The sequence below is a fragment of the Mobula birostris genome, chromosome 1 (genome assembly GCF_030028105.1).
Source record: "Mobula birostris isolate sMobBir1 chromosome 1, sMobBir1.hap1, whole genome shotgun sequence".
Taxonomy (NCBI): domain Eukaryota; kingdom Metazoa; phylum Chordata; class Chondrichthyes; order Myliobatiformes; family Myliobatidae; genus Mobula; species Mobula birostris.
In genome coordinates this window covers 51,705,174-51,731,576 of record NC_092370.1, presented here as the reverse complement: position 1 = coordinate 51,731,576, position 26,403 = coordinate 51,705,174, and positions in this window count along the sequence as shown.

Genomic DNA, 26,403 nt, shown 5'->3' with positions numbered 1-26,403 from the left:
TTCACTGTCCCCTATACTACCTATTTTAGTGTAATCTGCAAACAATAACTATTCTTTGTACATGGCTTTGATGATCTCAGTTTAAAGAGCCACATTTGCATCTTATTCTTTCGTGCTGAGATTTAGATTCAGATTTATTTATTGCCTGAAGAGTGAAATGCATCATTTGCAAGAACAAACAATTCACCAAAGGACATGCGCAAGTGCCACTACACATTCCAGTGCCAATAATCTGCCCACAATATTCAATGGAATAACACAAGCAGTGACAAATACAACAAAAGAAGCCCCTTTCCCACCTTCCAACCTACCTACCAACTCACACACACAAAGAGGACTTGACTCTGTGATATGACTACATGACCTATCAAGCAAATACCTTCAGTTTGAATTTTAGTTTCTGTGCACACTTCAACTGCATCTGTGCTTCTCTTCATTAAAATTCTCATCTGTAATGACGAAGTCTGACTCTACATCTACAACACTCTTTTCTTCAACAAAGAGAATATCATTAGCTGCATTCTTCATGCCATCAAGTTTATTAAATGTCTGATCCATCCTTTAATGAAACTGTATGTCTCAGATTGACCTAATACTTCAGTCATGATTGCTCCCAAAAGATCATCAAAAACAGCTTCATTGCTGAGCTCTGTGTCAAAATACTTCGATGATTTTTCTTCATCTGGTAATTTGCTGCTATGTTCAGTGTAAGCATGCAAGAAATTAATATTTTTTCTTTCTGCAAATGGCTCACCACACACACTACTGGAGTCTTTGAAAGCTGTTTTTATTTACTTTGGATAGTATTTGTTTAAAGCTGTATTTCTGACAAAAGATAGATTCTCAGAGAAAAATCCAAGTAGCAAAATAAGATCACAACAGGCAGAAGAACAGAAAGCCTTTCTTTGCTGAATTGAAGAAGAAAGCTCTTAACTCCAAGTGGAGTCATCAGGACACTGTCATGACAGCGTTTTTTTTTAGCAGGCTTTCTTATTTTTATGAGGCCGAGTTGCTAGCTTGACGCTCAACCCAGCACAGATGGAATGTGTGCAAGGGAGCCGGCTGGATTCGAACTCTGGAGCCTTCGCTCCAAAGACCGGCGCTGATGCCAGTTCGCCACCAGCCGGCTATTTGCCAAATTAGTACAGAGTAAATCTATTACAGAAGCATAATATTAAATAAATGTAATGGTAGAGATCTAGAAAATTATAAGGCTAGCAGGAAGGAGCTTAAGAATGAAATTAGGAGAGCTAGAAGGGCAATAAGAAGGCCTTGGTGAGCAGGATTTATGAAAACCCCAAGGAATTCTACAAGTATGTGAAGAGCAAGAGGATAAGATGAGAGAATAGGACCAATCAAGTGTGACAGTGGAAAAGTGTGTATGGAACCGGAGGAGATAGTGGAGGTACTTAATGAATACTTTGTTTCAGTATTCACTGAGGAAAAGGACCTTGGCGATTGTAGGGATAACGTATGGCGAACTGAAAAGCTTGAGCATACAGATATTAAGAGGATGTGCTGGAGCTTTTTGAAAGCACCAAGTTGGATAAGTCACCAGGACTGGACAAAATATACTCCAGGCTACTGTGGGAAGCGAGGGAGGAGATTGCTGATCCTCTGACAATGGTCTTTGCATCATCAATTGGGATGGGAGAAGTTCCGGAGGATTGGAGGGTTGCAGATGTTCCCTTATTTTATAAAGGGAGTAGAGATAGCCCAGGAAAACATAGACCACTGAGTCCTAATTCAGTGGTTGGTAAGTTGATGGAAAAGATCTTGAGAGGCAGGAGTTATGAACATTTAGACAGGCATAATATGATTAGGAATAGTCAGCATGTCGAGATTGCAACTCGACCTTGTAAAATAAATGGAAAAATGTTGCGAAAATTGTCTGTGTGGGGAGTGGCATGCCACGCAGTCTCTCTCTCTGGCTCCGCACCTTGTAAAAGCATGAAAAAGACATCATCGTGCACATGCGCAGAGGCACGCATGCACACATGCACACGCCAAAAAAAATGGAATAGTCAGCATGGCTTTGTTATGCCTTACAAGCCTGAATGAATTTTTTGAGGATGTACCAAAACACATTGCTGAAGGTAGAGCAGTAGATATAGTGTATATGGATTTCAGCAAGGTATTTGATAAGGTACCCAATGCAAGGCTTAATGAGAAAGTAAGGAGGCATAGGATCCAAGGGGACCTTGCTTTGTGGATCCAGAACTGGCTTGCCCACAGAAGGCAAAGAGTGGTTGTAGACGGGTCATATTCTGCATGGAGGTCAGTGACCAGTGGTGTGCCTCAGGGATCTGTTCGGAGACCCCTTCTCTTCATTTTTATAACTGATCTGGATGAGGAAGTGAAGGGATGTGTTAGTAAATTTGCTGATGACATAAAGGTTGGGGGTGTTGTGGATAGTGTGGAGGGCTGTCAGGGATAACAGCGGGACATCGATAGTGTGCAAAACTGGGCTGAGAAGTGGCAGATGGAGTTCATCTCAGATAAGTGTGAGCACTGGTAGGTCAAATATGATGGCAGAATATAGTATTAATGTTAAGACTCTTGGCAGTGTGGAGGATCAGAGGGATCTTGGGGTCCGAGTCCATATAACACTCAAAGCTTCTGCGCAGGTTGACTGCGTGGTTAAGAAGGCATACGGTGCATTGGCCCTCATTAACCGTGGGATTGAGTTTAAGAGCCGAGAGGCAATGTTACAGCTTTGTAGGACCCTGGTCAGACCCCACTTGGAGTACCGTGCTCATTTCTTGTCATCCTGTTAGGGCACCTGTCACCTGGGTATTTTCCAAAAAGTTACGGTCGCAGGTTCCCTAGTAGATGCCGTTGACCAGCACCCACTGTCTAACAACCCGGGTGACCTCACTGACAGTATCCCATTGCGGGCACCCGTGTAGATCCCACTCCAGGAGGGTAGGGTATCGGACCCTCACAGCGGTCACCACCCGAACCTACGGGGTACAGCCTTCCCAGGTCTCTGGCTGCAGCTCCCGTAGGGCGTTGTTGATGCTTTGTTGGTCAGAGAGGCTCCCCAGCGCGCTTGCCTCTTGATGAGAGAGGCTCAAGTCGGGGGCCCCCTCATCCCACAGCCGAAGCAGCCATGCGGCCAGGTGCTCGCCGGGCCGTTGACGATACTGATCTGCCAGCTGGGTCAGCTCCTTTGGGGAAAAATCCCAGGTCTCGGTGGTCTCGAAGGGACCACCGGCATGCCTCTCTGCGGCTTGGTCATCCTCATCTCCTCCCTCTCTGCGGTGGACCTGGGACTGTGTGGTGACGGGTCGAGCGTGCGGGGGTTTAGGTGCATAGGGGGGAGGGCGGTTGTGGGACCTAGGCTCCTCGGGCACCCCTCATCACTGTTTAGCCATATATCCCCGTCCCCCAGCCACGCGTCCAGCTTGTCACCGTGCTGGACCAGGGCTCGAATTTTTAGCGGTCCAGCTGCTAGCCAGACCGGCAGGCTGCCCGCGCCTGCTGCAGCTGTATTAGCCCGCAGGCGACTTCAGTCCCCCTGGCCTCGACATCATTGGCTCAAGTCTGGGCAGCTTGTACAGCCTCCTGCGGCAAGCAGCACGCGCTGCCGTAGCTCTTGTAACTCCCTGTCCTTCTGGTTGCATAACTGTTGGATCTGGCCAGAAACCCTAAACTGGTGTTTCAGGTGGGACGCGAGCAGCCAAAAGGCACCTCTTTGACTCCTTTTGGCTTTGGGGAACCCTGACTTCTTAAGGAGGGAGACCATGTGGTGTCCCAGTTTCTCGCCACGTGGGTTCAACTGCTCGGACCAGTCCACCAGCAGTTTACTGTGGTCCGCCAGCAGGCTGGCCAAGCGCTCAAATCCCTCTCTCTCTCTCTCTCTCTCTCTCTCTCTCTCTTTCATCGGTCCACCCGGGAATCCTATCCTCAGTGCCTACACTAGCTTTTTTGCCCCTGTTCCAGAATACTTTCCCATGCCTGTGTCCAGCCAAGACCTCTGAAGCCCTGCTCGCAGCACCAATTGTTATAAATGAGGAAACTGATTCAATAGGTTTCAAAAGGTGAGGACTCTGGACACAGTCTTGATAGTAAAGGATTTTATTTACAGAAGGCAAACGTAGGAAAATGGCAACAGAAACAACACGCACACGCACACAATTCACAGTAGTCGAATCAGCAATAAAACACACACAGACAATTAATAAAATCGTGTGGGAACAAAGTACACGCACATACACAAACACACACACAACCAAGGGAAAAGTCAATGCGATACCCGACACCTCTTGACTCTGGGCGGTCACGACTCTTCTGTTTAGGGACAATATCCACACCCAACCCTATTCAATTCACAACTCACCAACGGCAAGGTGGTTCCTTCAGAGGTAGCAAAAAAGAGAAAGGGTCTGTCTGTCTGTATCTTGTTTTACGGCGGTTGCCATCCAGCTTAATGGTGCATTACCGCCACCCTCTGCTCCAGAATGTGCACTAGACATACATTCTAAATCCCTTCACCCAATCACATACACACACACACACACACACACACACGTGCGCGCACACACATATACAAACCTACACTTCACCCTCCCATCTTTGACCATCCAAGTAACCTATTCCTGTTTATTCGTCATATTCTATAAAAAAACCCTGTACCCCTTAAAAACGCTAAAAATACCCGGACTTGTGCTCTCTCACCCATGCCCAGCAACCCTTTTAATGTGAATTCCTGCATCCCCAACTCCCTTAATTTATTTCTCATCATCTCTCTCTGTATCCCATACTTCCTGCAACTCAGAACTACATGTTCTACTGACTCCTCTTCCTGACATTCCTCACACAATCCTGTCTGGTGTTTCCCTATCATTTTCAATGTTTTGTTTAATGCACAATGCCCCAGCCTTAACCTAGTCCACACAATTTCCTCTCTTCTGTTTCCATTATCTACCCTAGTAACTGCAACACTCTTTTGTATTTGATATAAATGCCTCCCTTTCCCCTCCCTGTCCCATCTTTCTTGCCACATTCGGTTGACTTTTTCCCAGATTACACACTTAACCTCTGCTTTACTGATACTAATGTGCATTTCCACATTTTCTTTCTTTAACGCCCTCTTTGCCAACTCATCCACCCTCTCATTCCCCTTCACCCCTACATGTGCTGGAACCCATAGAAATTTTACTTGACCTCCCTGATTTGCAATTCTTGTAACTAACTGAAGGACTTCATAAAGTACATCTTGCGGACTGTTTGTGTGAAAAGACCTTAAACTTGCTAGAACTGAGGATGAATCTGAACATATCAATGCTTTGGTTGTCTGGCTTTCTGCACCCATTGCAACGCAACCAACACTGCCAGCATCTCCACTGTAAACACCTCTAACTTATTAGATGTTCTTCTGCTGATTCCAATTTCTTTTGCTGGTATTACCACCCCAAAACCTGTCACTCCTGTTTCAGGTTCCTTCGCACCATCCGTATAAATGTGAGTATAATCACTATACTTTTCCATCACATGACAGTTAAATGCATTTACCAAATCTGTTTTATATGCCAGTCTATGTCAGGCCATACAAGTTTCCATGGAGCTACAACCGGATAAACTACTGAAGGATTTATCCTCAGATCAAATACTCCACATTCTTTCGCGATATCATTCCCTACCCGACTAAAGATATCCCTCTGAAACCTCCCATTTTCCCAGCACTCCTGCAACACTCCTTTAGTAGGATGAGAATCATTGTGCCCCTGCAAGTTAGCCCAGTAGTTTGCCATCAGTTGCATCCTTCTTAGTTCCAAAGGCATAATTCCCATTTCTACCTGTAGGGCTGACACTGGTGACGTTTTAACAGCCCCACTGCACACTCTCAAGGCCTAGGCCTGAATCACATCCAGTTTCCTTATAAGAGACCTAGCTGCTGATCCATATACTATATTTCTATAATCCAATACAGATCTTACTAAAGCCACATACATTCTCTTCAAAGCTGAACAACTTGCTCCCCATTCCCTACCAGTCAAACATCTCATCACAGTTATTACTTTTTTACATTTCTCCTCAACTTTCCTGATATGGTCTGCCCATGTTAATCGTGAATCAAATATAACTCCCAGAAATTTAAATGATGCAACCCTTTCTAATTCAACCCCATACATCCTTAACTTCTTCCCTACCTCAACCCTCTTCCTGGTAAAAAATACAGTTTGAGTTTTATCTACTGAAAATCTACATCCCCAATCATAACCCCACTCCACCACTTCATCAATTGCTTCTTGTAGTTTCCTGATTATATGGTCCATGTTCCTGCCTCTTTTCCGCAAGTTCCCATCATTCGCAAACAGTGATCTACCTATATCCACTGGTACCTTTGTGAAGACATCATTGATCATAATGATGAAAAGTAATGGGCTAATCACACTACCTTGAGGTGTGCCATTTTCCACTATGTACTGTTTTGATAATTCTGATCCAATCCGAGCTTGAATTTTTCTACCAAACAAAAAATCTTTAATCCAATTAAAAACTCTCCCACCAACCCACACCTTGTGCAGTTTAATTAATAATCCTTCCTTCCACATCATATCATAGGCTTTTTCAATGTCAAAGAACACTGCCACTACTGACTCTCTATTTGCCTGGGCCTTCCTTATTTCAGTCTCTAACATAATCACTGAGTCCATGGAATTCCTTCCCTTTCTAAAACCACTCTGATAACTTGCCAGCATTCCCCTTTTCTCAAGCTCATACGGCAACCTTTCTGTTATCATCCTTTCCATTATCTTACATATACTTGATGTTAATGCAATTGGTCTGTAGCTAGTGGGTTTTGACAGATCCTTGCCAGGCTTCCTTATTGGAATTACTACTGCTTCTTTCCATGCACTTGGTAATCTTCCCTCCTCCCACACTCTGTTATAAAAATGCAGCAACTTCAGAGAAAGGGTCAAGCACACGTGGCTTCCTTTATAGTGCAGCAGAGCTGATGAGTCCAGCCCAGGTGATTCAGAGGGAAGCCAATGGCTCGGTGCCAGCAGGGTTAAGCTGATTACAAAGGCCAATTGCCCAAGGTCAAGCACAAGGCTAAATAAAGGGGCCAATGATTAGATGTGCATTGATGGGTGAGGAGGAGTCAAACCCTGATTGGCAGGTGGTGTGTCTTTTGACCAGGTAAATGGGCAGAGCTGTCATGTGACAGTCATGGGTAGTTGGCTTGACTGGAAGTTGGCTGTGTTTTGCTTGATGTGTGAATGTGGTTTGGAACCTGTTGAGGGAAAGAGAGTGGGGAAGGAACGGAAATTGCTGGGAGGAGGTCGTGTGGGTCTGGTAATGGCGGACAAGATAAGAGGCGGGGTTGAGGGGAAGAAAGTGGAGAAGGAGAGGGATAGAGACTTGGGACCAGAGGTAGGCAGCTGGGGAGAGGTGGATTATTGTGAAGGGAGAAATAAAGGGAATGAGGAGGTAGTGAGGGGTCAGATGAATAAAAACCAAGACAAAGGGAATAAAAGAATAACAAATGATAGTGGAGAAAGCTCTGAAAGTGAGGAAGATGAACAAGCTCAGAGAGGAGGTGTGGTCATAATTAGGTTTAATGAGAAGGCTCAGGGACATATGAAGAAAATTAACCCGTTTGTGCTAACAACAACTCTGACAAATAAGATAGGGGAAATAGTATTTGCAAAAGTCCTTAATGATGGCAACTTATTGGTAAGATGTGTGAATGAGGAACAACTTGAGAAAGCACTCAAGCTAAAAGAGATAGGAAAATGCAAGGTGGAATACACTGGGAGGGTGGGAGCACAAAATAGTGGTTGTAAAGGAGTGATCACGGGGATACCAATGAGTATAAATATGGAGGAGATAAAGAGGAATATCAAAGGAGGGAAAGTAATGAATGTTCAAAGACTGAAAACAACAAAGGAGGGAGTGAAAAAGGAAAGTGAATCAGTATTGATTGAATTTGAAGAAGAAAGGGTGCCAAGGAAGGTGTTCCTGGGTTTCATGAGTTACCCAGTAAGGGTGAATGTGCCAAAACCACTGAGGTGCTATAATTGTCAAAGGTTTGGACACGTGGCTAAAAACTGTAAAAGGCAGAGGAGATGTGCTAGTTGTGGGGGTGATCATGAATATGGAAAGTGCGGACCAGGAGTTCAACCAAAATGCTGCAATTGTGGAGGAGCTCATAATGTTGCATATAGTGGGTGTGAAGTTGTGAGACGGGAGACTAAAATTCAAGAAATAAGAGTGAAAAGAAAGATCACTTATGCAGAAGCTGTAAGAATGTCAACAGAACAGAATAATGCTCCTAATGAACAGGGAGCAATAGGGATACGAGAGATGCAACAAAGAACAAATGACAGGATTTATGTAGACAAAAAGGCTCTAGTAACATTCATTGCAGGAGTGATTAATAGTACGGCTGAGGTAAAGTCAAAAAGTGACAAAATTCATCTGGTGGTAAAAGCAGCAGTAAACCATTTAGGGTTAGTAGGACTGACATGGGAGGAAGTGAGGGAGAACCTCAGTAATCAGTCAAGCCAGGAAGTGTCATGTGTTGGTTAATACTAACTATGGTGATTCTTTTACAATGGAATGCAAGGAGCTTACTGGCCAATAGCCAGGAATTCAAGCACTTTATTAAAGAAGTGGCTGTAAAACCGAATGTAGTGTGTATGCAGGAAACTTGGTTGAAACCAACTTTAGACTTTGTGGTATATGGGTATACAATGATAAGGAAAGATAGAAATCTAGGGGGAGGAGGGGGTTGTGCTATGTTAATCAAGCAAGGTATACCATACAGGGTACTGGAAAAAGGAGATGATCAGGAATACATAGTGGTGGAAGTGTGGGAGAGAGGGGAGGGAGTGGTTATAATTAACTACTACAATCCATGTAAAAGGTTGGATTTGGACAGCCTATTAAAGATACAAGGACAAAACAGACATAAAGTAGTGTGGTGTGCAGATTTCAATGCTCATAGCACAATATGGGGGGATCAGATTACAGATCCAAATGGAAAGGTAATTGAAGATTTGATGGAAGAAAGGGATTTGGTGTGTATGAATGATGGTAGCGGCACAAGGATAGATATAACAACAGGAACTGAGTCAGTGTTAGATATTACGTTAGTGTCTAATACCTTGGCTGGCATTAGTAACTGGGGAGTTTGGACTGCTTCAACAGTAGGCAGTGATCACTACCCAGTTTTGTGTTCAGTGGGTGAAAGAGTTGAAGTAAGACCAGGTGGCGGAACCCCAAAGTGGGTGTTTGAAAAAGCTGATTGGGGTAAGTTCCAGAAATTGAGTGAAGAAGGGTTGACAAAGATTGATATTTCTGGAAATGTAGATGAATTAAACAGTCAGGTGACTTCAGCAATTATCATGGCAGCAGAAGGATCTATACCTAGGAGTAAAAATAGGATGAATAGCAAACTGTTACCATGCTGGACAGAGGAATGTTATCAGGCTGTAAAAAACAGAAATAGAGCATTCAGGCTAGTTAAAAGAACCCATAATATGCAGCATTTGGGTCAATATAAGAAAGCACAGGCAGTGGTGAGAAGAACTATACGTCAAGCTAAAAGGGCAAGTTGGAGGAGTTTTTGCGACAAGGTAGGAAGAACAACACCTGTGGGAGAGATGTGGGGAATGATTAAGAGGATGGGAGGAGATAGAAGGGAATGGGAATATCCAGTAATGATATCTGAGGAGGAAACTGCAGTCTCCAGTAGGGATAAGGCTGAGGTCATGGCCAAGTCATTTGTACTGATACACAGTTCAGAAAATTTGTCTGAAGAAGGGAGAAGAAGAAGGGAAAGAATAATGAGCAAACACCCAGGTGTGTTAAGCAGGATGGAAGGAACAGATGATATAATTGATGATCCATTTACATTAGCAGAAATGGTGAGAGCAATAAAGAGATGTAGACCAACCTCCCCAGGGAAAGATCTGATATGCTCTGTGATGCTAAAAAATCTAGGAGAAGGAGCGCTCTTGAAGTTGCTGCATTTTTATAACAGAGTGTGGGAGGAGGGAAGATTACCAAGTGCATGGAAAGAAGCAGTAGTAATTCCAATAAGGAAGCCTGGCAAGGATCTGTCAAAACCCACTAGCTACAGACCAATTGCATTAACATCAAGTATATGTAAGATAATGGAAAGGATGATAACAGAAAGGTTGCCGTATGAGCTTGAGAAAAGGAGAATGCTGGCAAGTTATCAGAGTGGTTTTAGAAAGGGAAGGAATTCCATGGACTCAGTGATTATGCTAGAGACTGAAATAAGGAAGGCCCAGGCAAATAGAGAGTCAGTAGTGGCAGTGTTCTTTGACATTGAAAAAGCCTATGATATGATGTGGAAGGAAGGATTATTAATTAAACTGCACAAGATGGGGGTTGGTGGGAGAATTTTTAATTGGATTAAAGATTTTTTGTTTGGTAGAAAAATTCAAGTTTGGATTGGATCAGAATTATCAAAACAGTACATAGTGGAAAATGGCACACCTCAAGGTAGTGTGATTAGCCCATTACTTTTCATCATTATGATCACTGATGTCTTCACAAAGGTACCAGTGGATATAGGTAGGTCACTGTTTGCGGATGATGGGGCCTTGTGGAAAAGAGGCAGGAACATGGACCATATAATCAGGAAACTACAAGAAGCAATTGATGAAGTGGTGGAGTGGGGTTATGATTGGGGATGTAGATTTTCAGTAGATAAAACTCAAACTGTATTTTTTACCAGGAAAAGGGTTGAGGTAGGGAAGAAGTTAAGGATGCATGGGGTTGAATTAGAAAGGGTTGCATCATTTAAATTTCTGGGAGTTATATTTGATTCACGATTAACATGGGCAGACCATATCAGGAAAGTTGAGGAGAAATGTAAAAAAGTAATAACTGTGATGAGATGTTTGACTGGTAGGGAATGGGGAGCAAGTTGTTCAGCTTTGAAGAGAATGTATGTGGCTTTAGTATGATCTGTATTGGATTATGGAAATATAGTATATGGATCAGCAGCAAGGTCTCTTATAAGGAAACTGGAAGTGATTTAGGCTCAGGCCTTGAGAGTGTGCAGTGGGGCTTTTAAAACGTCACCAGTGTCAGCACTACAAGTAGAAATGGGAATAATGCCTTCGGAACTAAGAAGGATGCAACTGATGGCAAACTACTGGGCTAACTTGCAGGGGCACAATGATTCTCACCCTACTAAAGGAGTGTTGCAGGAGCACTGGGAAAATGGGAGGTTTCAGAGGGATACCTTTAGTCGGGTAGGGAATGATATCGCGAAAGAATGTGGAGTATTTGATCTGAGGATAAGTCCTCCAGTAGTTTATCCGGTTGTAGCTCCATGGAAACTTGTATGGCCTGACATAGACTGGTATTTGTTAGAGGTAAAAAGGAAAGAAAGATATAAAACAGATTTGGTAAATGCATTTAACTGTCATGTGATGGAAAAGTATAGTGATTATACTCACATTTATACGGATGGTGTGAAGGAACCTGAAACAGGAGTGACAGGTTTTGGGGTGGTAATACCAGCAAAAGAAATTGGAATCAGCAGAAGAACATCTAATAAGTTAGGGGTGTTTACAGTGGAGATGCTGGCAGTGTTGGTTGCATTGCAATGGGTGCAGAAAGCCAGACAAGCCAAAGCATTGATATGTTCAGATTCATCCTCAGTTCTAGCAAGTTTAAGGTCTTTTCACACAAACAGTCGGCAAGATGTACTTTATGAAGTCCTTCAATTAGTTACAAGAATTGCAAATCAGGGAGGTCAGGTAAAATTTCTATGGGTTCCAGCACATGTAGGGGTGAAGGGGAATGAGAGGGTGGATGAGTTGGCAAAGAGGGCGTTAAAGAAAGAAAATGTGGAAATGCACATTAGTATCAGTAAAGCAGAGGTTAAATGTGTAATCTGGGAAAAAGTCAACCGAATGTGGCAAGAAAGATGGGACAGGGAGGGGAAAGGGAGGCATTTATATCAAATACAAAAGAGTGTTGCAGTTACTAGGGTAGATAATGGAAACAGAAGAGAGGAAATTGTGTGGACTAGGTTAAGGCTGGGGCATTGTGCATTAAACAAAACATTGAAAATGATAGGGAAACACCAGACAGGATTGTGTGAGGAATGTCAGGAAGAGGAGTCAGTAGAACATGTAGTTCTGAGTTGCAGGAAGTATGGGATACAGAGAGAGATGATGAGAAATAAATTAAGGGAGTTGGGGATGCAGGAATTCACATTAAAAGGGTTGCTGGGCATGGGTGAGAGAGCACAAGTCCGGGTATTTTTAGCGTTTTTAAGGGGTACAGGGTTTTTTTATAGAATATGACGAATAAACAGGAATAGGTTACTTGGATGGTCAAAGGTGGGAGGGTGAAGTGTAGGTTTGTATATATGTGTGCGCGCGCACGTGTGTGTGTGTGTTTGTGTGTGTGTGTGTGTGTGTGTGTGCGCGCGCGCGATTGGGTGAAGGGATTTAGAATGTATGTCTAGTGCACATTCTGGAGCAGAGGGTGGCGGTAATGCACCATTAAGCTGGATGCCAACTGCCGTAAAACAAGATACAGACAGACAGTGACAGTCATGACCTCTCCAATACCATAGGTACATGGAGCTTAGAACAATAGCGGGCTATGGATAACCTTAGGAAATTACTCTAATAAGTACATGTTCGGCATGGCATTATGGGCCAAAGGGCCTGTATTGTGCTGTAGGACTTCCATGTTAAAGATTTTTTTAAAGATTGCAGTTGAGGATTGCAGGTTCATTAATTTCAGACAAACCTGCTGGAAGTGTAATTTTTCAACACTTGATTATTAGTTAGGGTAGCAGCATATGCAGTTTTCCAATTCGGCAATTCTGAGCTTTCAAGTCTCAGGTTAGTTACTACTACAATATGCATAAATGCTAAACTGTTACAGAAGTGAAAGGCAACTTGTAATTCCTCCCATAATGTCTCGGCAAAAGATGCAGTTAAGAATGATAATGCAAATGGACTGAGTCCTATTTGCTAAATAAACAAATCATTTCAAGTTGCAAAATAAAGAATAAAATCATAAATCTACATTCCTATGTGCAAAACAAAAATATTTATTTCAAATCCAGACAATTTTATGTAAAGGATATCTTGTTTCTTGGAATATTTTAAGAGGCACTAGGTCTGAATAGTCTGCTTTTCATAGTAAAGAGCCCAAAAGGATTTTTATAGGAGGAAAAAAATGTTATAATATGCCTATAATTCATTTCAAACTTTAAAAAACATTTTGGGAAATACAAATATTTTTCTAATGAACTTCACTGAGATCATATACAGTCAGTGACCACTTCATTCATTACCTCTTGTACCTAATAAAGTGGACACTAAGTGTATGCTCATGATCTTCTGCTACTGTAGCCCATCCACATGGAGGTTTGAAGAGTTGAGCATTCAGATGTGCTCTTCTGCATACAACTGTTATAACCCTTGCTTATTTCAGTTACTGTAGCCTTCCTGTCAGCTTGAACTAGTCTAGCCAGTCTTCTCTGACCTCTCTCATTAACAAGGCATTTTCAGTCACAGAACTGCCACTCACTGATTATTTTTTGTTTTAGTCACCATTCTCTGGAAACTCTAGAGACTGTTGTATGTGAAATTCCTAGGGGATTAGCATCTTCTGAGATACTCAAACCACCCTATCTGGCACCGATAATCATTCCATAGACAAAGTCACATTTCTTCCCCATTCTGAATTTTGGTCTGAACAACAACTGAAACTCTTGACCACGTCTGCCCGATTGTAAGCATTGAGTTGCTGCTACATGATTAATTATATATTTGCATTAAAGAGCAGGTGTACATGTGCACCTCATAAAGTGCCCACTAAGAGCTTGTTCTCACTAACAAGTTTTAGTCAGCTGGATCACACTTGCTGTAATTTGGCTTATAAAGGTTTAGATACAATGTGTGTTGCAGTGAATTATGAACCAAAATAATGATTTAGATCTAGGGACATCCTTTCACAACTCTCCCCAGGGATAGCTGACTTCAATGAGATTACTGGATAATCCTTTTTGTTACCATTAAAAAAACAGGAACGATTCTAATTAATAGAGACTGAATGTTCACTGTTAAGATGTAAAGTTAAAAGAAAACGACCTTTTGCATTTATTTGATATTATAAGTTAATGGCTTACTTGAAACAAATTGACCACTTCTCATTAAAAATCAAAGGTAGATACTTCAGCCTTCTAAACTATGCCAATAAAAGGCTGGTAATCTGGTACCGTGAAGGATAGCTTTTAAATTTCAATCAGCCTCTCAGAAAATCCATGAATCTTTTGTGTGATCAGGAACAACAGTTACAGATTTCTATTCTCTTTTATTTTTACTGTAAACAGCAACACCAGCAAATCTCTGTTACGTTGCTTTTGGTCCACTAAAATTCCATCTACTATCAGTCTAGTCCTTCAGCTAGCTGACATTTTCATGACTTAATTGATTTTTTTTCCCAGCTTTTGGTTATAAATATCATTTACACTTGATTCTGCTGTTTTTTTTTAAAGTATTTAATGCTTTGGAAACAGCTTTCAGCACCTCATTGATTGGATTGATTCTTTAAATTAGAACTCTCTTCTTCAGTTACCAACAGAAGTAACACTCCTCCTCAATGTGGAGAGAAAAACCACCTTCCCATTTTCTCCACTTATCAGACTCAAAGTTCAGTTGCTGATGCGGCTTTATCTGATCCATTGTCCATGCTGTACTATTTAATGCAAGAAAGCTTTTTTGATCACTGGTTCACATGCCTACTATGTACTATCCCAAATGGATTATATCTATCTTGTACTTTTTCTACAACCATTGGTACCCTATTCGAACAAATGAGTTTAAAATCTGCCACTTAAGCCTCACCCCACACCTTTTTTTTTTCCCTAGAGTAATGTGATTTGTTGAAGAATTCTTCAACACATTATCATAAAGAAGAAATAGCGAGGCATCTGGAAAGAAATGGATCCATCGGGCAGACGCAGCATGGATTCAGCAAAGGCAGGTCCTGTTTGACAATCTTACTGGAGTTCTTTGCGAATATAATGAGCACAGTGGAGGTGAAGGGACAGCTGGACGTTATTTACTTGGATTTCCAGAAGACGTTCGATAAGCTGCTGCATAAAAGTTATCCATAAGATAAGAATGCATAGAGTTGGGAATGATGTATTAGCATGGATAGAGGAATAGTTAACCAATAGAAAGCAGAGAATTGGGATACATGGGTGTTACTCTGGATGGCAATTAGTGGTGAGCTGTGTACTGCATGGGTCATTACTGGGCCTGCAGCTGTTCATGATATACATTAATAATCTGGAAGAGGGGAATAGTGTAGTTTATGTAAGTTTCCTGCTGATACTAATTTGAGTGGAAAAGCAAATTGTGCAGAAGATATGGAGAGTCTGCAGAGAAATATAGATAGGTTAAGCAGATGGAGTACAATGTTGTTAAATGTGAGGTCATCCACTTTGGAAGGAAAAATGAAAGAGCAGATTATTATTTAAATGGTAAAAAATGCAGCATGCTGCTGTGCAGAGGGACTTGGAAGTACTTGTGCACGAATTGCAAGAGGTTGGTTTGCAGGTGCAGCAGGCTATCAAGAAGGCAAATGGAATGTTAGCCTTCATTGCTAGAGGGATTGAATTTAAGAGCAGTGAGGTCATGCTGCAACTGTACAGGGTACCTGTGAGGCCGCATCTGGATTACTGTGTCCAGTTCCGGTCTTCTTACTTGAAGAAGGATATACTGGCTTTGGAGTCGGTGCAGAGGTGGTTCACCAGGTTGATTCCAGAGATGAGGGGGCTAGACTATGAGGAGAGATTGAGTCACCTGGGACTGTACTCACTGGAATTCAGAAGAATGAGAAGAGATCTTATATAAACTCTATTTCCAGAAAAGTTGGGATATTTTCCAAAATGCAATAAAAACAAAAATCTGTGATATGTTAATTCATGTGAACCTTTATTTAACTGACAAAAGTACAAAGAAAAGATTTTCAATAGTTTTATTGACCAACTTAATTGTATTTTGTAAACATACACAAATTTAGAATTTGATGGCTGCAACACACTCAACAAAAGGTGGGACAGAGTTAAAATAAGATTTAAAAGTGAACAGAATATTCAAGAAACACCGGTTTGGAAGACTCCACATTAAGCAGGCTAATTGGTAGCAGGTGAGGTATCATGACTGGGTATAAAAGTAGCATCCATCAAAGGCTCAGTCTTTGCAAGCAAGGATGGGTTGTGGCTCACCCCTTTGTATCAAAATTCGTGAGAGAACTGTTAGTTAGTTCAAAAGGAACATTTCTCAACGCAAGAATGCAGAGAATTTAGGTCTTTCAACATCTACAGTACATAATATTGTGAAAAGATTCAGAGAATTCAGAGACATCTCAGTGTGTAAAGAGCAAGGTCGGAAACCACTGTTGAATGTGCGTGATCTTCGAGCCCTCAGGCGGCACTGCCCAAGAAACCATCATGCTACTGTGACAATTATAGCCACCTGGGCTCGGGAGTACTTCGGAAAACCATTGTCACTCAACACAGTCCATCGCTGCATCCAGAAGTGCAACTTGAAACTGTATTACGCAAGGAGGAAGCCATTCATCAACTCTATGTAGAAACGCCGGCGAGTTCTCTGGGGCCGAGCTCATCTCAGATGGACCGAAAGACTGTGGAACCGTGTGCTGTGGTCAGATGAGTCCACATTTCAGCTAGTTTTTGGAAAAAAGGGGCGTCGAGTTCTCCGTGCCAAAGATGAAAACGACCATCCAGATTGTTATCAGCCAAAGTACAAAAGCCAGCATCTGTAATGGTATGGGGGTGCATCAGTGCCCACGGCATGGGTGAGTTGCATGTATGTGAAGGTACCATTGACTCTGAGGTGTATATTAGGATTTTAGAGAGACGTATGTTGCCATCAAGGCGACGTCCCTTCCCGGGACATCCATGCTTATTTCAGCAGGACAATGCCAGACCACATTCTGCACGGGCTACAACAGCGTGGCTCTGTAGACACAGAGCGCGTGTGCTTGACTGGCCTGCTGCCAGTCCAGATCTATCTCCTATTGAAAATGTATGGAGCATCATGAAGAGGAGAATCAGACAACGGAGACCACGGACTGTTGTGCAGCTGAAGTCTTATACCAAGCAAGAATGGACAAAATTTCCAATTGCAAATCTACTACAATTAGTTCCAAAACGAATTAAAAAGTGTTATTAAAAGGAAAAGTGATGTAACACAATGGTAAACATACCTCTGTCCCAACTTTTGTTGAGTGTGTTGCAGCCATCAAATTCTAAATTTGTGTATGTTTACAAAATACAATTAAGTTGGTCAGTAAAACTATTGAAAATCTTTTCTTTGTCAGTTAAATAAAGGTTCACGTGAATTAACATATCACAGATTTTTGTTTTTATTGCATTTTGGAAAATATCCCAACTTTTCCGGAAATGGGGTTTGTAGAATCAAATAAAAATATGAAAGGGATAGATAATATAGAGACAAGAAGGTTGTTTCCACTGGTAGGTGAGACTTGAACTAGGGGATATTGCCTCATGATTCAGGGGAGTAGATTTAAGATGGAAGTGAGGAGGAACTGCTTTTCCCAGAGAGTGGTGAATCTGTGGAATTCTCTTCCCAATGAAGCAGTAGAGGTTACCTCAGTAAATATGTTTAAGACAAGGTTGGATAGATTTTTGCATAGCAGGGGAATTAAGGGTTATGGGGAAAAACGCAGGTAGGTGGAGATTAGTCCATGGCCAGATCAGCTGTGATCTTATTGAATGGCGGAGCAGGCTTGATGGACCAGATGGCCTACTCCTGCTCCTATTTCTTATATTCTTATGTAATGCTTCAAGTGAGCCCACACTTTGAATTTAACAATATTCTCAAATCACTTGCTGACACTATATTGAATTGCCATCACAAAATATTCACTGCTCATCATATTTTGTCAGTTCTCTGTAAGTCACATTATACGATCATTTCTGAGCTACTCACAAGGTTGCAAAATAGTTATCCTTCACTTTGACAACACCCTCCATTCCAAAATTGCTTCAAAGTTCAAAGTAAGTTTATTACCAAAATACATATATGTCACTATACATAACTCTGAGATTAATTTTCTTCTGGGAAATTACAGTAACTACAAGAAACACTCCAGAATCAGTGAAAGACCGCACCCAAAGAATGGACAACAACAAAAGCGCGAACAAAAACAACAAACAGTGCAAATACAAAAAGAAAGAGAAAAAGTAAGCAATAAATATCGAGAACTTCAGATGAAGAGTCCTTGATGCTCACAACCTACCATAATCTCTCACACCTAGTTATTGATGTCTTTGGTTGTGCTTTTAAGTATCTCTTACCTTTCTTTCATTGTTACTTTCATTCCTTCATCAGATAGAGTACATCAATAAATCTGGTTTATGACCAAGAAGCAATACTAATACAGTTTGTAATGCCTTATATGTGTGGTGACTGAATAAGACTTCCAGGTATGAAGGGACATATTTCTATATATGTCTTTTTTATATCAAGTTCATCTCAAACGTTTGATAACATCTTAGGGGAAAGGATAAGAGCACTTTTCATTCTCTGTCTAACCTTTTCTAATCCCATTTGGACTCATTACAAAGAGCTAATCTATGATATAGGAACATAGACTGAAAACATGGAAAGGTTAAGCTATAAATCAGTAGGATCTGCGATCTCTCTGGGGTTAGAACCGTACAAAGATAAAAACAGACAGCCTGATTTTACTAGGAAATAACTCTAGCCTAATCTTGCTCCTTCAGTGATGGTCATGCCTTCTGCTACCTTGGCCTGGCTTGTCTTCCTTGTGTGCGTCATGTAGTCAAAAGTATCACCAGCCAAGCTTTTACTTCTCTCTACCTACTTCATTCTATGATTCAATTTTGTTTCATGACGTGAAGCATCCTGGGAATATTTTTCTCCATAAAAACACTTCTTTATAAATGCAAACTGTTAATATTGTTGCTGTTTCTCAACAGGAAGCCAGAAAATTCAAAATATTTTGAATCAAGAGGAGCAAATATAACCAAACCCAATGTGGTGTATTTCCCAAAACTGTGTAAAGCATTAATACAAACTGCAACTGAGTTGAAAAACAATGCTTTCACCAATGCAACTGCTTTTGAGGATTAACAGAAAAGCTAAGAAGCATTTTTACTATGATGTGAATTTGTTGGTATAAATAATACAATTAATAAGAAGTTAGAATTGCAAACTCCACAAAAAAACTAACAAAATGTGGAGCATGACTTGGTGACTTGCAAGAGCTGTGACCTGTTGTTGAATGTAGATTGAAGCTGAAATGCTTTGAGAAGAGGATATGATTACTGCAAGTTAGAAAAAACAGGTGTATCATTTTAATAGAAATGAATAAACAGTCGGCATTTCAGCACAAAATGTCGACTGTTTATTCATTTCCATAGATGCTGCCTGACCTGTTGAGTTCTTCCAGCATTTTGTGTGTTTTGCCTTGAGTTTCCAGCACCTGCAGATGTTCTTGAGTTTGTGAAACATTTTAATTATTATTGCCAAATGACTTGTGGAGAATTGAAAGGCTAATTATAATATAACAATATATAACAATAATAATATAATCTTTGGTAGTATGAATAATGTTTTACATTATTAGTGACCTGTGGTAACTGTTAAGAATAATTGTGGTAATTGTGAAATGAGATGTGTGTTCACTGATGTTTATACATAATATGATCTTGAATTGTTTTCCACTGTACTCATAACATGTTCAGGATATAATTTCCTAAAAAAAGAAACACTTTGAGGTCTTCTGAGGTAGATTATTAGCATTGGGAAGTGTTGCAACAATACTCTTGCATTCAACATCAGTAAGACCAAGGAATTGATTGTGGACTTCAGGAAGGGGAAGTTGGGGGGACACACTCCAGTCCTCATTGAGGGATCCGCAGTGGAAAGGGTGTACATTTTCAAATTCCTGGGTGTCAACATCTCTGAAGATCTCTCCTAGGCCCAATATATTGATGCAATCACAAAGAAGACACGGCAGTGGCTATTTCATTAGCAGTTTGAGGTGACTTGGTATGCCATCAAAGACTCTCGTAAATTTCTATGGATGTACAGTGGAGAGCATTCTGACTGGTTGCATTACTATCTGGTATGGAGGGGCCACTGCACAGGGCCAGAAAAAGCTGCAGAAAGTTGCAAACTCTGCCAGCTGCGTCATGTGCACTAGCCTCCCCAGCATTGACAACATCTTCAAAAGGCAATGCCTCAAACAGATGGCATCCATCATTAAGGACGGCATCACCCAGGACATGCCCTCTTCTCAATGCTACCATTAAGGAGGAGGAATAGAAGCCTGAAAGCAGGAACAGCTTCTTCCCCCCCCCCCCCCACCATCAGATTTCTGAATGGACTGTGAACACTATCTCACTGTTTTTTTTTCTCTCTTTTTTAACTACTTATTTAATTTAAATGTTTTATATACAGTATATTTCTTATTGTAACTTGTTTGTTTTTATTATTAATGTACTGCTGCATGTACTGCCCTCACTGAGGTGTTGTAACATCAACTAGACAGTCAATCAAACTCCATTCAAAAATGACACGAGAGTCAGAGTATAGCCTCCTAGCTCATTGGTTCTACTGTGAACTCAAAGGCGTGACAGAGTGGATAAGGAGTGAAGTTGAAAAACAACAAAATACAGTGCAATTACAGTGTTGTTCCATTCACACAAGTAAATGTATACAGATAAGTAAAATCTTAGTTAAGTTTACTGCAGGGAACTATAATAAGATTTAGACAAGCAAATACTACTGGTAAATAGTATGTGTAACCCATTAGCATCTGGGTTAGTGTCTAATAAACTCAAAAATAGCGTTCTATTTCAGTAAAATCTTATTGAAGCTTTTAGATGACCTTCTAAACAATATAACATCAATTTACAAGCAATGTTTCTGCAATAGGATGGGTTTAGACAAAAACTTCTTCAGCTCCTAACATAAACCTCTGATGTACTCTCAGCCAACATGCTTTCCTACTTCTGACTTCCTGACTGCCCAGGAAGTGACCTATTACAGATCTGAAACTGCTCCTTTCAAAATAAGAGCTGAATGTACTTACTCACATAACAAAAAAACATAAATCGATTGCTCAAAGGGCACAACGCTCACTGCCTTACCTTCGTGAGGTCACTACTAAATACTAGTTCTTCTTTAGGGATGAGCAAAATAATGTCTGAGGCACGTTTGTGGAAGATGATGCAGTCACAGATTAGTGACCTTCAGTGAAAGCAGACAAGGCTACCCAGGCACAAAATGTAACATAATACACAATTTCCTTCCTGTTATATTTTTAAACAAGTATGGTTAAGCAAGGTTATCAGCCCCCCGCCTTTTTTTTAACTGGGTGTTTTGCAACTTTGTTAAGTGGAATGAAGGTATTGATAAAAGTATCGACAGCAACAGGTACCTTACTGCAAACACGAGGGATTCTGCAGGGGCTGGAGATTCAAGCAATACACATCAAAGTTGCTGGTGAACGCACCAGGCCAGGCAGCATCTGTAGGAAGAGGTATAGTCGAAGTTTCGGGCCGAGACCCTTCGTCAGGACTAACTGAAAGAAGGGCTAGTAAGAGATTTGAAAGTGGGAGGGGGAGGGGGAGATCCAAAATGATAGGAGAAGACAGGAGGGGGGACGGATGGAGCCAAGAGCAGGACAGGTGATTGGCAAAAGGGATATGAGAGGATCATGGGACAGAAGGCCCAGGGAGAAGGAAAAGGGGGAGGGGGAAAGGCTTCATCTTTACAGTAGAGGAGGCCGTGGATAGACATATCAGAATGGGAATGGGATGTGGAATTAAAATGTGTGGCCACTGGGAGATGAAGCCCACACTCAGGTTGGAGGAACAACACCTTATATTCCGTCTGGGTAGCCTCCAACCTGGTGGCATGAACATTGACTTCTCTAACTTCTGCTAATGCCCCACCTCCCCCTTGTACCCCATCCGTTATTTATTTATTTACACACATTCTTTCTCTCACTCTCCTTTTTCTGCCTCTGTCCCTGTGACTATACCCCTTGCCCATCCTCAGGGTTTTTCCCCCTCCCCCTTTTCCTTCTCTCTCGGCCTCCTGTCCCATGATCCTCTCGTATCCCCTTTTGCCTATCACTTGTCCAGCTCTTGGCCCTATCCCTCCCCCTCCTGTCTTCTCCTATCATTTTGGATCTCCCCCTCCCCCTCCAACTTTCAAATCCCTTACTCACTCTTCCTTCAGTTAGTCCTGACGAAGGGTCTCGGCCCGAAACTTCGACTGTACCTCTTCCTAGAGATGCTGCCTGGCCTGCTGCATTCACCAGCAACTTTGATGTGAGGTACCTTACTGGTTCTGTCAGGTTGTTGGTGTGAACCATCTGACAAAGAGATTGCCATGTCATAAAACTCCCATTGGGAAATGTTAATATTAGGGAAGCGGCAGGAAATGCTGTTTGGTTCTGTGACGTGCAAAGTTCACACAGTGCTTTCATGCGTTTGCCTGTACGCTCTGTAGTGGCCTGTCCTGACACCGCTTTCCAGCTTCATCGTTCCTTCCGGTTCTTTGACTGCCTCTGAGACCTTGGTCTATGCAATAGCTGCAGCAGCCTCTTGGTGAAGGGTGAGTGCTCCTAGTTCAGTCTCTAATTTTGACTCATCTAATTGCTGTTCTACTTTTTCCATCATAAGATTAATTTCTAGACAACATAACATTAACTTACAAGCAATGTGACCCCTTGACCCGCAGTGTGGTGCTGATCCAAAGTTTCTTTGGCTATGCATACTGTATTCAGTTGCACGAAGAAATTGATACTTTCAGATATTATCTTGCAAGCTCTCATTTCACTTTTCCTCAAAGTAACCAATTTTAGCAAAGGATTAGGTGTGTTTCAGGCAATCTACTGCCTTAGTCAGCCAATCTCCTCCACACTAACCCCAAGATCCCAAGCCTCTGACCTACAATCTTCTCCTGTCACCCCAACCTCCTGATTGGTGGTCCAACTTCCCCATGCACCCAAAGACTTCTGTCAATGCCTGAACTTTCATGGAAGTCAAAGGTCATAATGCTTCCTCTTTTACCACACAATTTTATCCTAACAGATGGCTTGCCTGTCTATCTATCCGGATAGTTACAAAGCAAGAAATTGGGCAGTGATATTTGCAATTCTACTGTTAAAGATAACACCTTCACATTGCTTGGATTTTCTCTTAACTGGTCTACATCTCTACTCCTGATGAATTTGGAATCACAAAGGGTGCTTGATAGTTGGCATGACTTACTGGGCCAAAGGGCTTGTTTCTGTGTATTATGACTACAATAGTCACGTGTACAAAAAAAATTGTTTTGTATTGTGCTTTGTCTCATGGTTCTTTAACAAATAGAATAACAAGTTTAAAATGTATTATTAAGGGTGTGTGGCAAAGGTTACACAACTGATTCCTGGAATGGCAGGATTATCTATTTGGTCTACTGCATTCACTGGAGTTTAGGTAATTTTTTTTTGTTTCTACGTAACATGATTTCTGTACCTAGTAGCATGTGAATATTTAAAGTATTTTTTTGACATTCCTGTTAATTATGCTAATAGGCACTATTGGTTTATTTTGTAAGTTTTTTATATTGAACTATTTGTAGCCAACTTTATAAGATTAATTTAAAATACCTGCACTTTTGAAGAATGAACATTAACTGAAAAATAAAACTGCTGCTATGGTAAGCAAGTTCTATTTAAAAGTAAACCTTGCAGTTTGAAGGCATCCTCTCAATAATTTTCAAATCCGAAGTTGTTTTTTTTTATACATGTCATTGGAAACTATTTTATAAACGTGTTGAATAGCCTCTTATATCTCCAGTTTACAGTATATTAAAAAACAACTTTGTCTCACTGCATGTTCAGCTTAATTCCTGATGCCAAGCATTATCAGGCCTATAATCAGGGCTGGTTTTGAGTTGACAGCTTTTTAACAGGCTTTGTTTCATTTTGCTAGCTGTTCAGTTGCCATATATATTTTAAAGTGTCACAAGAGAACACACCATCTGCTAACTTTGGAACTAGATACAATAATCTGCAGATAAAAGTTTGGGTCAAAATCAAAGGTCACAATTAATGCCAAAAAAAAGCACTGAAATATGCTAAGGAATCTAGAAGACTATTTAAGATACAGTAGGAGGAGGAGGAGAGAAGATATTCTTGCACTGCTTTGTAAATGAGAGCTTTTCTTCTGCTGTTCTGCCTTTGAATTTTTTGCATTTAAGATATTTTGGGTACAGAAGATATATAGATTTTGGGTACAGAAGATATATAGTACAAATTCTCCTATTATTCTCTCTCACTTTGCGTAGGGCTTAGTAAGCTAAATTTTTCATTTGAGGCTGTTCCTAGAGTACTGTATGCAGTTATTTAAAATGGGATATATTAATAATCCCCAATGACCAGATGACCAGACTAACTGATAAGTGGGTTGCCTTGTCACAAATGGCTAAAACCATGGTCCTGTATCCTTTGTGGTCTAGAAGAACAAGGAGTGATGTCAATGAAACATGCAAGATCCTAAGGGGTTATGACAGGGTTGACTTGATGCCAAGGAAGATAAGACTATGAATATTCATTAAAACAACATGCAAAGTAGTATGCATAGCCCATTTACAATCGTATTTTAGATGGTTGCAAATTAGTTTTCATGAACTGTATGTATGCAATGGAGCGACAGCATTTTGAGAATTTATTTTCTGTTGCAGTGACATTCACATTTTAGAGTAGATATGTACGATTTCACTGATGGGGGTGAAATTTAGATTTTTCAATATTGTCTTAGTCCAAGAGGCAGAAGGATGAAATGCTTTTGGTTTCTTTTCTTTTGTTTTAATCTACCTTATTTACGATAAATTATCTGAGAGTTTATTTGCAACTGAACAACACACAAGGAATGTAGAAAACTGAATGTATAATGCATCTGTTTTCCGAGAACAAATTGGATTGAATTTACATAAAGTGACAACCCAGCATTTAGGTTTGTTTTCAGGTCCTTTCTCTCGTGTTCTAATTCTTATATAGAATTCTGCATTTTGTCTCATATACATATGTACATATATTTTTAGACTAATTATGTTACTCAAAAGAATTCACTGATGTATTGGCATCTACAAAACAGAGTTGGAATAGAATAATTATTCTCTGTGATGTTCTTACACAACCACAAAATAACACATAATTCAAATTTTATCCTGATAAGCCAATCACTGAAATAGGCAAAATGCTATCAATTCTTTTCTTTTGAAATGTATGCACAATCCTGTATTCATTGTGTCAACTGTTTCTAGGGATCCTCTGGACTCCAGTTCCAGCAACCGTGATTTGGCCTAGGTGGCTCAGCCAAGGGAGAGGCAGGCACAGTGCAAGAGGAAGCAGAAATGTAGTAAGAGAGCCAAGGCACTAGCTTGACTGAGAGCTAACTTGACCAGGCCGGCGGTATCACCACTTTTCCTGGCTAATGTACACTCTCTGGAAAATAAAATGGACTCACTGAGACTGAGAATGAAGGCTCAGACAGAAATGAGAAACTGCTGCATTCTGCTTTTCACTGAAATGTGGCAAAACAACAATATGCCCAACTCGACGTTTCAGTTCGACGGGATGACTCTGTTCTGCACAGGGAGAAACTTCCTGTCAGGGAAATCCAAAGGAGGTGAAATCTTTGTGTGCATTAACAAAGGCTGGTGCACTAACTTATCTGTAGTTAGCCATCACTGTTCTGTGGCAATTGAACATCTTACAATTAATTGCCGACCACATTACTTGTTCAGGGAGTTTACTGTTGTGTTCATCACTGCTGTCTACATCCCTCTGAACACAAATGTCAAGGATGCACTGGGAGAGCTTTACAGTCATCAGCTCTCAAAGAAGCAAGCATCAAGGTAGCCTCTTCATTATTGCAGAAGACTTCAGTCATGTTCACCAGCATGACATTTTACCCAAATTCCACCAGAATGTCTCCATGGTCACTATGGGAACAAACAGACTTGACCATGTTTCTACAAACAGATACAATACTTACAAACTCTCACCTTGGCCTCTCTGACCACATCGCCTCTTATTCCAGCATACCGACCACTGCGGAAACTGGAGAAACCAGTCAAGAGGACCATCACTGTATGGCCTAATGGAGCAATGTCTAATCTCCAAGTCTGGTTAGAAGGGACTAACTAGCAGATATTCAACAAAGCTGCCACAAACTGAGAAGACGCAGACCCAACCAGAAGACATGGTGGAATGCTGAGGTGCACTTCCTACTAGAAGTCCAGGGTGCTACCTTTAAGTCTGGTGACAGACAGCTGTCAGAGCTGCTAGGAAAAA